The sequence below is a fragment of the Solanum verrucosum genome, unplaced genomic scaffold (assembly GCF_900185275.1).
Source record: "Solanum verrucosum unplaced genomic scaffold, falcon-dt-bn FXZP01000024.1, whole genome shotgun sequence".
Classification (NCBI taxonomy): domain Eukaryota; kingdom Viridiplantae; phylum Streptophyta; class Magnoliopsida; order Solanales; family Solanaceae; genus Solanum; species Solanum verrucosum.
The window spans coordinates 737,880-750,570 of NW_026020207.1; positions in this window are offsets into that span (position 1 = coordinate 737,880).

Consider the following 12,691-nt stretch of genomic DNA (forward strand, 5'->3'; position numbering starts at 1 on the left):
ATATAACCCATAGGGTTCTCATACTATGAGTTCGAAGGCATGCATGATATCAATGCCTATCGAAAAATTTAATTGTTTTTTTGGTTTTCTTTTTCTTTTCTTTCCTACTTCAAGTTGCAATTGTTTTGTTATTTAAATTCTATTTTGAATGTATCCAGAGATTTATGTCAATTGAATACAAGTTTTTTTTTTTTTTAATTGAAAGTTTATATATCTATAGATTCTCTAATTCTCCCAGCAATTGTCAATTAATTTTTCATAAATTTAATAGCAAAATAACAACCATCAATGATGATTTGGTGATATCAATACCAAGAGTAGAGTGGCCGGCATTTCATGTTACCAAAACAACAAGCAAAAAAAGAAAGAAAATAACAATATTTGTAAGTTTCATTGAGTTACATTTTACCGTATAAAAATTGGAAAGATTACCTAAATACACAACTTATTTTACCATATTTTTAAAGATTTCCTACCATTTGAAAAAATTACAAAAAATCATACTCTCTCCTATTCTCGGATACATCATTGTACGCGGTATATCGGTCGGATACATCACTTTACCGGATGTATCAATCGAATACATCACTTTACGCGATATATAGGGACATTGAGTGATGTATCCAAAACCGAGATGTGATGTATCAGGACATTGCTGGATGTATCCGAATTCATGACGCAATGTATCGGGACATTTTGTGAGGTATCCAGGTTCCACAATTTTTAACGTATTTTTGTAATTTAAAAAAGAGTGAATATGATGTAATTAGCTCTTAACACTATGAGATTTGTGTCAAATTTCCATAAAAAATGCCCTTCCTTTTAAATTTTTTGAGCTCATTTGATTTATTACATCATTGTAAGCTGTAAATCATTTTGATCTGATAACATATTAATAAAAATATGTTAGCTTTGGTGTAGATTTCTACTTCAAATATAAAAGCATTTAACGGAGGTTAATAGGTGAATTTAATTAGCGGCCATTAAGGTGAATTCACTAGCAGTTTAGATGAATTTAACCACGGTTTATCTAAATACCAGATAATAAACCAAACGTAAAATTAAATAAATGATATTTTATTGTAAAACTAAAGCAAAATAAGACAAGAAATATAGAAGAAGAAAGCAATAGAAATAGGAAGACAAGAGATGAGAGCTTTTCTTATTATTCCAACTCTTCAAGTGTTCACCAAATCTTCAAGTGTCTACAATATGAACTCTTATGCCTCTATTTATAGTGTTACATAGAGGCATACAAAAGGTTAGTCATAAACATGACATTAACATGAATATAATGGAGGAGGTTTTGGAAGTGAAATGTTACAAGAATAATGGTTATAAAGTTGGAGGTTATGGAGGTTATGGTTATCTTCATAATGGAGGAAAGTAATGGAGATAATGGGTGAGAGTAACTTCTTAGTATAATGGACATCCACACTATAATATTTTATAACACTCCCCCTTGGATGTCCATAGATAATATGCCTCGTTAAATTCTTACTAGGAAAAAACCCTGTGGGAAAAAATCCTAGTGAAGGAAAAAGAGTACACATATCTTTTAATACTCTTTGAATGTTGCCTCGTTAAAAACCTTATCAGGAAAATTCAATTGGGATAAAAACCATGGTTAAGAAAAACAGTACAACGCTTATTTTTTTGCCCCCTGATAAAAACTTTACTTGATATCTCGGAGACGATGCATTCCAATCTTATGTCACAACTTCTCAACTATTGATGTTGGCAATCTTTAGTGAATAAGTTTACAAGATTATCACTTGAATGAGTCTTTGAACATCTATCTCATCATTTTGTTGAACATCATGTGTGAAAAAGACTTTTGGTGAAATATGTTTTGTCCGATCTCCTTTGATTGTATCCTCCCTTCAATTGAGCTATATATTATTTTCGTATATGGTGGCTGGAATATCCTTTTCAAAAGAAAATCACATATTTTCTGAATATGATAGATCATGATTCCAACCATACACACTCCTGACTTACTTCATAGATCAATATTATTTATGTATGATTTGAAGAAGTGGTTACCAATGTTTGATTCTTTGAATGCCAAGATATTGTTGTGCCTCCATATGTAAACAAATAGCTTATTTGTGATCGAGCTATGCAGATCAAATAAATATTCTGCATCTACATAATCAAATCATTTCTAACTCAGAGATTGATCATTTTAATTTTATACGTTGCTCGTCTTTTCTTCTCAAAGAAAATCACACATCTTCTATGTGTTGAGTCACTTGCTTTGTTAGTTTCTTGGCATAACTTGAATGATAATATGACAATTGTAACATCCCAGAAATTTTTTGAACTAAGACTCGAACCCTTATTTGTAGTGAGTGGGATTTTTGCAAGGAATTTAAAATTTTTTGAGTGTTAAGGTCACTAGATGTAGCACCTTGAGTTCCGAGAAGAACTTAAGAGAAGAGCATTCAAGTCATTCCTAGTGTTTCTTAAGTTTTGGGTCAACTTCAAATGACCATAACTCCTAGTACAAGATGAGTTAGGTGAGCTACAAGATAGAAAATTAAAGCCCTTCGAGTCCTCTTTCCAACTCCACTGAGTTTGCTCAATTCCGATTTCTGAGTAAGAAGTTATGACTGATTTATTAACGTCGCGTAAACCTGGCAGCAGCACAGCGATAGCTCCGCGACGCGGAGCCAACACGGACCTTACTGCTTGGTGAAAGATTTTTCCGACGCCCAGCTCATTTTAATTATTTCTTTAGGGGTATTTTAGTCCTAAAAACCTTTAGGAGGTCATCTAAATTGCCCTAAACGTGTAGAAAATCAGTTTTCTTAAATCCAAACCCTCTTATTCACTCCAAAGATTCTACGCTCAAGAAATTCAAGAAACGCTAAGGCTAGGGTTCATCTCTCAAGATTTTCCTTCAAGTGCTGCAAGAAGATGATTCTTTTAGGTATGTAAGCTTCCACAGTGTTGGATTTGTTCACCCACATGCCAATCATGTTAATTTCAGCGTTCAATTCGTTCTAGAAAGTTGAAGCTTTGATGTTCTTGTTATGTATTCATGAAATTGTTTTCGTTCTTGAATTGGGCTGAGATTGAAGAGTTCTTGAGGTTATTGTGTCGATTTATAAAGTTGTTAGAGTTAGATTCTTGTGTTCTTGTGCTGGGTATTTAAAGCTAAAGAGAGATTGAGAAAAAGAATCGAAGTTAGGCGAATTGGGGTTGGAAACGAAGAAGAAATTTCGTCGGTCAAAATTTGGAACCCCCTCCGCGTCGTGCTGCCACTTCTCAGATTTGGGAATTTCTGTTTCGCATCGCGGAGCTGACACAGAGTGTTCTGCCTCAAAAGCCATTTTCGAAACCAAAATTTAAATGATTCTCCGCGTCGCGGACCCACCTTCAGATATTGACTTTCAGTCTTTTCTCATGATTAGCTATCTAAAATCATTCCTAAACATCACGAGATCATTCCTATCACAAATCACAACCTTGAATTCATAAATCACATTCAAGGTAGAGTTGAGAGTCAAGTCTTGATAGTTCTTTCGGACATTTTGAGAAAGTCCCTTTGAGTCTTTTTTAGGAGTCTTTTACAACTTCTAGTAACTTATTTCAAGACTTGAGCAAGTGAGTATGAGGATGAGGAGAATGTATTCATGAGTCTACTTTGTCATCATGAGATCTTTCTTATCATGAACTATGTCGCACCCCTATTTCGAACTAGCCAAAACGGTTCACAAAATTATATGGCTGATACTCTGATTTTGAAAAAAATATTTTTTGTTTTAGAGTCGCCACCTAAATTTTAAGGAAAATATTAGAAAACCATTTAAATATGTAAATGTAAACTCTGTTTTGATTTGCGAAACCAGTGAGATTCTGAGTAAGGTTTTGGTTACTCGAGGGGAAGGTGTTAAGCATCCCTCAGAGCCTATCCGAAGATAGTCCTTAAACTCAATTTAGGAAAATATAATTAGGAAAACTTGTTTATTTATTTGCTTTAAAATCAATGGTAAGTAAATTTTTTTAGTTTTTTTTTTTTTAAAAAAGAGTAAAATACAAGGTACGACATATATATGTCTATTAGATAAAGTGGTAGTAGTATGTTTATTATACGGTAAGAAAAATAAATAAGTAACTAAATGCGCTAAAAGTGTATGACAATTTTGTGTTAAAAAATATATATATAGATGTGTCTTATATAAATGTATCCAAAAATAAATGTTGAGTTTAAAGGATATGAAAACTTGTCGCTTTATAGAATTAAGACGTGAAAGAGAAAATAAAATAAAAATGAGAGAGTAGTCAGGCGCAAATATGTAGTAAAGTAATGTGTATATTTAAGCGTAAGGATTTATAAATTATATAAAAAAATTAAGTAACATTTGTAAAAGTGATAGTAGATATGAGAAAAATAAGATGAAAGTGTAACAAAATAATAAGTTACGCATAGAGAAAAACTAAGAAATATAGAATTTGTACCTTTCTGCATATAACATATATATGTATATACCTTGTATTTTTTGAACCTGTTGGCATATCTAAAACCTTGAAATAACATGTTAGGAAGTTTAAATGTTTTAGAAATATTTTATTTTTTTAAAAAAAAAAGTAAGAATAGCCAATATATTTTTGTAAAGGGGTGATATAAAGAATATAAAATAGCTCTAACTAGTGGGATTTATTCTATAGGTACATTTATTTTGTTAAACATATAAGCCTACTTCCCTGCTTGTTTTCTTAAAAAAATGTATATCTAAAGATAAATATCTTAGCCTTAAGTAAATTTCTAAATGTAATTATTCTAGCCTTTAAACTAGTTTCAAAATATTTGGAGGTCCTAAGTTAATTTCTAAACGTAATTATTCTAGCCTTTAAACTAGTTTCAAAATATTTGAAGGTCCTAAGCGATAAGCTGGCCGAAATGAATATTATTTTAGCCTTTATGTATCTCTAAATTCATTTGGAAGTCCCAACTCATGAGTTTAATTTTTCCTACTTAAGTACCTAAACGAAAATTACCTCACCCTTTTGAAACTTCATTTGGAAAATCTTTTAAAACTATAAGCCCCTCTTTTCAACTTAAAAGGCCTGAAAGAATGTTATAAGTGAAAATGCTAACCCATTTTTAAGAAAATATCTTTTGTATCATTTGTTCTAATGGTGTCTCATATAAATTCATAAACAAATAATATTAGTTCACGTAAAATAAGCTTCAAAATAAAAGACAAACAATATACCAAAACTTGTAAGTAAAGGTTAGCCAACATATCAAAACAACATAAATAGGACGACGAAAGAAAGACTAAGAAAACATTGAACTCCTAATTTGCGAGACTCCAAGCGTTGTGATGATCCTAATTGTTGTTGGCCTAATATTTTAGGCCAGTAACGAGTTCCAAAGTAGAAACTTCAGCCTTCTGGTTGTACATGAAACATAAAAAATAGGGAGATAAAGACTAGGAATTTTGTGCTAAAGTGATAATAGAATATGTTATGAGTAAAGAAAAATAATTTAACTAGGAATCTTCCAATACAAAAGTTGTCGTGACCCCAACATAAATTAGCAAACTTGATATGTATAGCAACAACACATGGAGGGGAACATAGTTTAATTAAACTATTTGGGTATTTACCTAAAACGAACCATCCTAACAAATGAAAAAATGGACGAATATGAATCAATTGGTTATGTCATTATGTGCTAATAAAACATTAGTTGTAAACATGCTAAAGAAAAATATACATCTCCCGAGTAAACTCACATGAGCAAAATAACATCACTCACAATTAGTTTGCGAAAATTTGCTCAATGAAATTTGGAAGTATTTACTTATAAAAATAAATTAATTAACCAAAGCCAAATGGGAGGGAGGAAAACAAGGCATTCATGTCCAGTTCTTGTTGACAACAAATCGTTAAAACGAACTCACATAGCAAGGATATTGATGCACACTAGCAAACGTCTAAAATAAATTATAGTGCAAACTATTAACATGGACAACTTCAAAGTCGGAATTAAACATAGGTAGAAAATAAGAAAGATCGGAACTATGTTATAATAAGCGGGGAAAGAAAATTCTACACTATCCAAGGTTCACATTACTAATTCACACAAGAAATAAATAGTTTACTGTAAACTAAGGAAGTAAGACATCACATGAACTTGAGAGACATATTGATAAACAATATAATTTGATAACCATTCTGCGACAAAATCTTTAAGAAAAGTTATTATTTATTTATTTTAATTTTTAGGACGGACATGACTAATCTTCTTTCAATAATATATGTCGGTAATTCTAACTTGTATTTAACTAGAAACACAAAAAAACAGAATAACAAGGCAAGATTACCATCCATAAACTTGATTTTTCAAAGGACTACAAAGAACATTACTAACGCCAAAACAAAATAAATCATACTTATATACATAACTCTTACATAAAGGATATCATATTAGAGAGAAGAGGATGCAAAGCAAAATAAAAGAGATTTTACCTTGTGTTGAGCAGCAAACTAGAGTTTTTACGTCAAAAAATTCCAACTTCCAACCCTTTTGCAGATTCGAGTTTAAAGCCAAAAACGGAAAGATGAAAGAAGAGAGAAATTTTCTGAAATCTAATTCTTAAAGTGCGTGTTTATTCCCCTTTTTTCTTCGTTCTTTGATTTTTAAATTTTTTTCCGAATTTCGTTAGGTCATTCTTTGGGTGTTTTTTTTTGAGATTTTGATGTTGTTCTTGGTTGATTTTCCAGATGATCCTCGAATGAGGACCAAACTCCTCCTTTTATAGTTGGGGGAGGATTTAATGATTCGAATTTGAATCTTTGAAAGATCAAATCTTAGAAGAAAATAATGATGGAGGAGAGGAAAATATTATCAACCCCTTTTCAGATTGATTCGAAAGAATGAGTGATGGCTTGGGGGTTCCAATCTCACAACCATCGGATTAAGGGGATAATGATCCCAAATCCGATGGTCCTTCACATTCTCCACTTTTCAGTTGTAGCAACAGCGGTGGTGGGACATTTGAGGTCTGTTTCGGCTCAAAAAAAGATGATGGAAGGGATGTAAAGTTGACAAGAGGGAAGCTATGATTGATGGAGGGTAGGGAGATGTGTTGAAGACCACCGGAAATTGCCATTTTCTGGTGGTCGGTAGATAGAAACGTCTGGGGAAGAAGGAACTTGGGAAAAGAGAAGTGTGATTGCCTGGAAAAGAAAGAAGTTTGAGGCGATGGGGAGTTGTACTATCTTTGAAAAGTCTTGATTTAATTTTGGCCGTCCGATCAAGCAATCGGACGGTTAATAAAATAAAGGGTTTTAAAAATAAATAATATATATATATATTAATAGTAAAAGGATGGATTAATTAGAGTCGTTAGATTAGATTGTAGGGTCGAGATTGAATTTAAAGAAACACAATCCATGTGCTCGCCTACGTGGCATACACGAATAGGTTGGTTTAAGGGGACTTGGATTGCCAAAATTGCTCAAATTAAATTTATTTAAATTATAACCTCTCCTTTATCAAATAGTTATAATTTATTAAATTAAAAATAATCATTTTGCAAGATTAGCTTGTTTTATAAAATTAGTCACTCTTAAAAATTAAATCAATATAAATTAGTAACTCATTAATTAAATAAGCTTTCTAATTTTAATAAATGTACGAAAAATATCTATTGTGACAAAAGAAATTATATTTGAACACAAATAGATTCAATTCTCAAGAACGACATTTATTTTAAAAATGAGAAAGTAAGTAGTAATATATATATAATATGTTTAATTTTTATAAGAAATTGAAATAAATTTATGAGGTAAAAATAAATAATGAGAAATCTTTTCGTGTTCCTATAAAAATTTCATTACATATTATTATTATTATTATTATTATTATTATTATTATTATTATTATTATTATAGTTAAATGTAGAGAGCCAAAATTGGGTGTGAACAGTTTGCCCCTTTCTTTGTCCATGGAAGAGACTAAAGAAGACGTGGACAAAGAAATATTGACACAATCCAATTTTAGGCGACCCACCGAAATAAACTTTGAGCAATAACTTGGCAAGAATGCTTATAGAGTTATGGCCGAGCTCTGGCTTCCGAGCTGCCTAAATATCCCAGGTTTCATGAGAAATCAGGTCACTTGTAGTTCGAGAACATAGTAAATTTTTATTAAAAATTTACCCAAGTATCGAATTATGGTAATACTAAAATCTTTTGGTGGTAAGGTATGAAGAGATTAGCATGAATAGAGGGATGAAATATAGTTCTAAATAAACTTGAATGAGAAATGCTCTGTAGCAATTTGTAAAGACTTATGGTAGAGAGATGAATTTTCAAAATGACTGCCCCAGTGTCGAGTTATAATGAACTGAGACATGAGAGAGTTATAAGTAAGACTTAAATCTGAACTTCAGAAAATCGAGTCGAGTTGAGTTTTGAAAGTGAATCCTTGACGTAGCTAGTGATGCTTGACATTGCACTAACTTTGCCTAGTTTGCTACTTAGAGGGAGTTCCTCGTTGTAATGCATTGTCCTGCAAAACATGTAAAAGGGTGAAAAGTACCTGTTGCAGTTCAAAAATTATAAATTGAAATAGTAATGTAAAGAGTAGAGTGTAGATGTTCAAACGATTGTTGATGTCTCTTTTTGTATTGTGAATGTGATGTAGGTACAATAACTTGTAATGTAGAGGCCCTCGACTGGCGGGGTTGTTGTAATGTAAATGAAATGACCCCAAAAAAATGCTCGAAAATATGCTTCGGAAACACCTATAATTGTAATTTCCATATATCTCAAAATCCGTTTCGTTTTTCGAAAATCCGACTTCATATTCTTGTTTAGGGGGTCAAATTGAGTGGGAAATGGGTCTAACCCAAATTTCAGAGCAACCGTATCAAAATCCAAAATTTCCAAGTGAAGCCTTTTTCGAGGGTCTACTTTGGAGGGTCATATCTCCTAGCACACAAATTATTTGGTGGCCAATAATATATCCATGGAAAGCCCTTTGAGTTAGCTATCTAACGCACTTCGTTTCACCTTATTCGGAGTTCGGACGAAGAAGTTATGCCCATTTTCGTAAAGTCTGTCCGGCAGAAAATCCAAATTCCAGTAGCTGATTTTACTGTTCATCTACTGTTCACCCACCTGTTTTTTTTTGTAAGTGTTGGACCCTTTTTTTCAAAGGACTTATATTAATTCCTAGATACCATAATCCAATTCCCATCCCAAAAAAAAACATTTCCCTCTCTACAATCCTCCATTTAAGAAGAAGAAGAAGTGGGAGCTAGGGCTTTGGATTCAAGGCTTTCTTCATCAATTTTCGTGGGAGATCATAGCAAAGGTATGGGGGTCTTGATCCTTGTCTAATTTTCCATACAAGGAGCCAAATCCAAAGTTACTTCAAAATATGAAAAATCTAGGTTTTCACTCAATCTCATGGGTTCTTCCATCAAATGGTTTTAAAAGGTTTCTAATGGCACTTTATGGTTATATTGTTGTTGTATTGACGATTTAAGATGAAAATACTCCATGAACCCATGATTTCTCTCTATTCCTAGTTTATGCCTTTATGAAGTGGTTGCTAGATAATGAATGTATATGAATCAAACTTGTTTAAAGGTCTTTAGATTGTTGAAGTATGTCATTACCCATGCTTATTTTATGGTGTATTGTTGATGTATTGGTATGTGAGGCTTATGGCCTTAAAGGCATAGTATGAGAAATTGGAGTGTTATCATGACATTATATGAATGAGAATCCAATGAAGATAATGTGATCATGTTATGAATGTAAAGGTGTTGTTGTAGGTTGTTCACTGTTTTGGTTGCATAATTACTACCCTAATTTCCATGCTCTTTGATTTCATTACATGCCTTCAAGGTGTTTGACAAAATGTCCAACTATGGAGAATTGATAAATTGATGTTTTAAAGCTTGAGTTATGAGATGTATGGAACTTCAAAGATGTGTTGATGACAAACTAAGCTTGTGTATATGTTCATTCCATACGTGAGATTGCATTAGAGCCTAATGAGAATTTCCTATATAAAGTGTTGCATGACCATGCCCGGTCCGGGGGAAAAGAACCGGACAACCATGTGAGAGGTTTATATCTCACCACCTAGGATGTTTGGGGTGTGACCAACATCAACCATGTGAGAGGTTTATATCTCACCACCTAGGATGTTTGGGGTGTGACCAACATCAACCATGTGAGAGGTTTATATCTCACCACCTAGGATGTTTGGGGTGTGACCAACATCAACCATGTGAGAGGTTTATATCTCACCACCTAGGATGCTTGGGGTGTGACCAACATCAACCATGTGAGGGGTTTATACCTTGCCACCAGGGTGTCCGGGTGTGAACGGCATCCCCCATCCTAAGTTGGGGTTATAGATTGGTTGGATCATGCATACACATATGATATCTACTATTAGTATAGATTTACTTAAACATGTTTTGACTTCACTTTGATCATGCATCCTCATATTGTTATTCATAATGCCTATGAAACTATTTCTTGTATTTCGATTGTGTCCTTGTTTATTGTTGTGTTGCACCCCGCATACTTAGTACATTCCAAGTACTAACGCATATTTTGCCTACATGATGTCACCATGTAGGGACCGGAGCTACTCTTGATCCTTCTCTCCATTCACGTGGCTAGTACGACGCTTATCCGAGTTTGTTGGTGAGTCCTCAATAATTCGAGGGCTATGTTATGTTTCTTACTCCTATGTTTTGAGACTTTAGCTTGCAATTGTATTTTAACTATGAGGGGAGCCGGTAATATGTCATGGCCCCCGTCCTATCTATGTATGTAGAGGTGTGAGTTGGACAAGTATTTTGTAAACGAGCTTGACTCTTATTCTATGATGTCATTTTGAAATGGTTTGCCTTAGTCCCTATTTCCCGTTAATTAATGTTGAATGTACTTCCGCGACCGATGAAGTGTGATGACAAGTTTGAGAGGCTTGTTTGGGGTTCCTTCGGGTTCCTCATTCGCCATGTCACGTCTAGGCCCTAGGCTTGGGTCGTGACAAGCTTGGTATCAGAGCACTAGGTTGTTAAATCCTCGGAGTCCAACACACCGCGTTGAGTAGAGTCCTAATCATGGTTGTGAAGCGCGCCACGACTATGAATGGGAGGCTACAAAACGTTTTAGGAAAGGTTTCCCTTCTTCATGTTCTATGTCGTGCTTAGAGTGTGATAAGGTGATTCCTCCCTAACGCTTGTTCTTTGATTGCTAGATCATCATGCCAAACATGAGGGGAAGACGGGCCCGATCACCGGAAGAGCCACCCACCAATGGTGAGCTCCGTGATGCACTCACCATGCTTGCACAAGTGGTATCTAACCAAGTGCAACAAGGAGCCCAAGCTCCTCGAACTACCACCCCGGGGGAAAGGGTGAGAGATTTCATGAGGATGAACCCTCCGGTCTTCCATGGTTCAAAGGTGGATGAGGACCCGCAAGAGTTCATCGATGAGGTATGCAAAATCTTGACCATTATGGATGTTGGTGCTTGTGAGAAGGCGGAATTGGCGGCTTACCAACTCAAGGGGGTTGCTCAAATTTGGTTTGATCAATGGAAGGGTGAGAAAGGTAATGGCTATGTGGTGTTGTGGGAGGAGTTTAAAATTGCTTTCCTTAATAGGTTCTTCCCTCTTGAGCTTAGGGAGGCAAAGTTGGTGGAGTTCATGAACTTGAAGCAAGGAGCTATGAGTGTGAGGGAGTATGCCCTCAAATTTGTCCAACTCTCCAAGTATGCACCTCACTTGGTGGCCGACTCTAGGTCGAGGATGAACAAATTTGTGATGGGTGTATCCGACTTGGTTAGTGAGGAGTGTCGGTCCGCTATGCTCATTGGAGATATGGATTTGTCTCGGTTGATGACTTATGCCGAGCAAATGGAGGAGGAGAAATTGAGGAAGAGAAGGGGGCACGAGGCCAAGAGGGCCCGATTGGAGAATAGGTTCCCTAAGGGTGCTAGATTTCATCAAGGCCGAGGAAACCCTCATGTCAACCGGGGATTTGCTATCAATGTTCCTAGACCTCAAGGGGGAGGTGAAGTGGGTTCTATGGATGTATGCCCTAAGTGTGGGAGGAAGCATGGTGGTCCTTGCATGAAGGGTTCGGGTGCTTGCTTTGAATGTGGAGAAGTGGGTCATAAGAGGTTTGAATGTCCCAAGATCCGCAACAAGGTCCGAAGTGCTAACACTACTCCTTTGGGTAGAGGTGCTTCTCAAAGTGGTGCCCCAAGGAACAATCGATTTTATGCTTTGCATGGTAGACAAGGTGTTAATGAGACCCCGGATGTGGTGACCGGTATGTTGCAAATCTTTGATTTTGATGTTTATACTTTGATTGATCCGGGTGCCACCCTTTCCTTTGTTACCCCCTTAGTTGCTAGAAAATTTCATGTTGAGTCGGAATTGTTGCATGAGTCATATGAAGTATCTACTCCCATTGGTGTCTCTATTGTTGCTAGAAAAGTGTATAGAAATTGTCCGGTTTGCATATTGAATAAGTTGTTGCCTTGCGATCTTATTGAGTTGAACATGGTGGATTTTGATGTTATTCTTGGGATGGATTGGTTGCATGCATATTATGCTTCTATTGATTGTAGGACTCGTAAAGTCAAGTTCCGATTTCCTAATGAACCCGTTCTTGAGTGGGAGAGCCGGGAT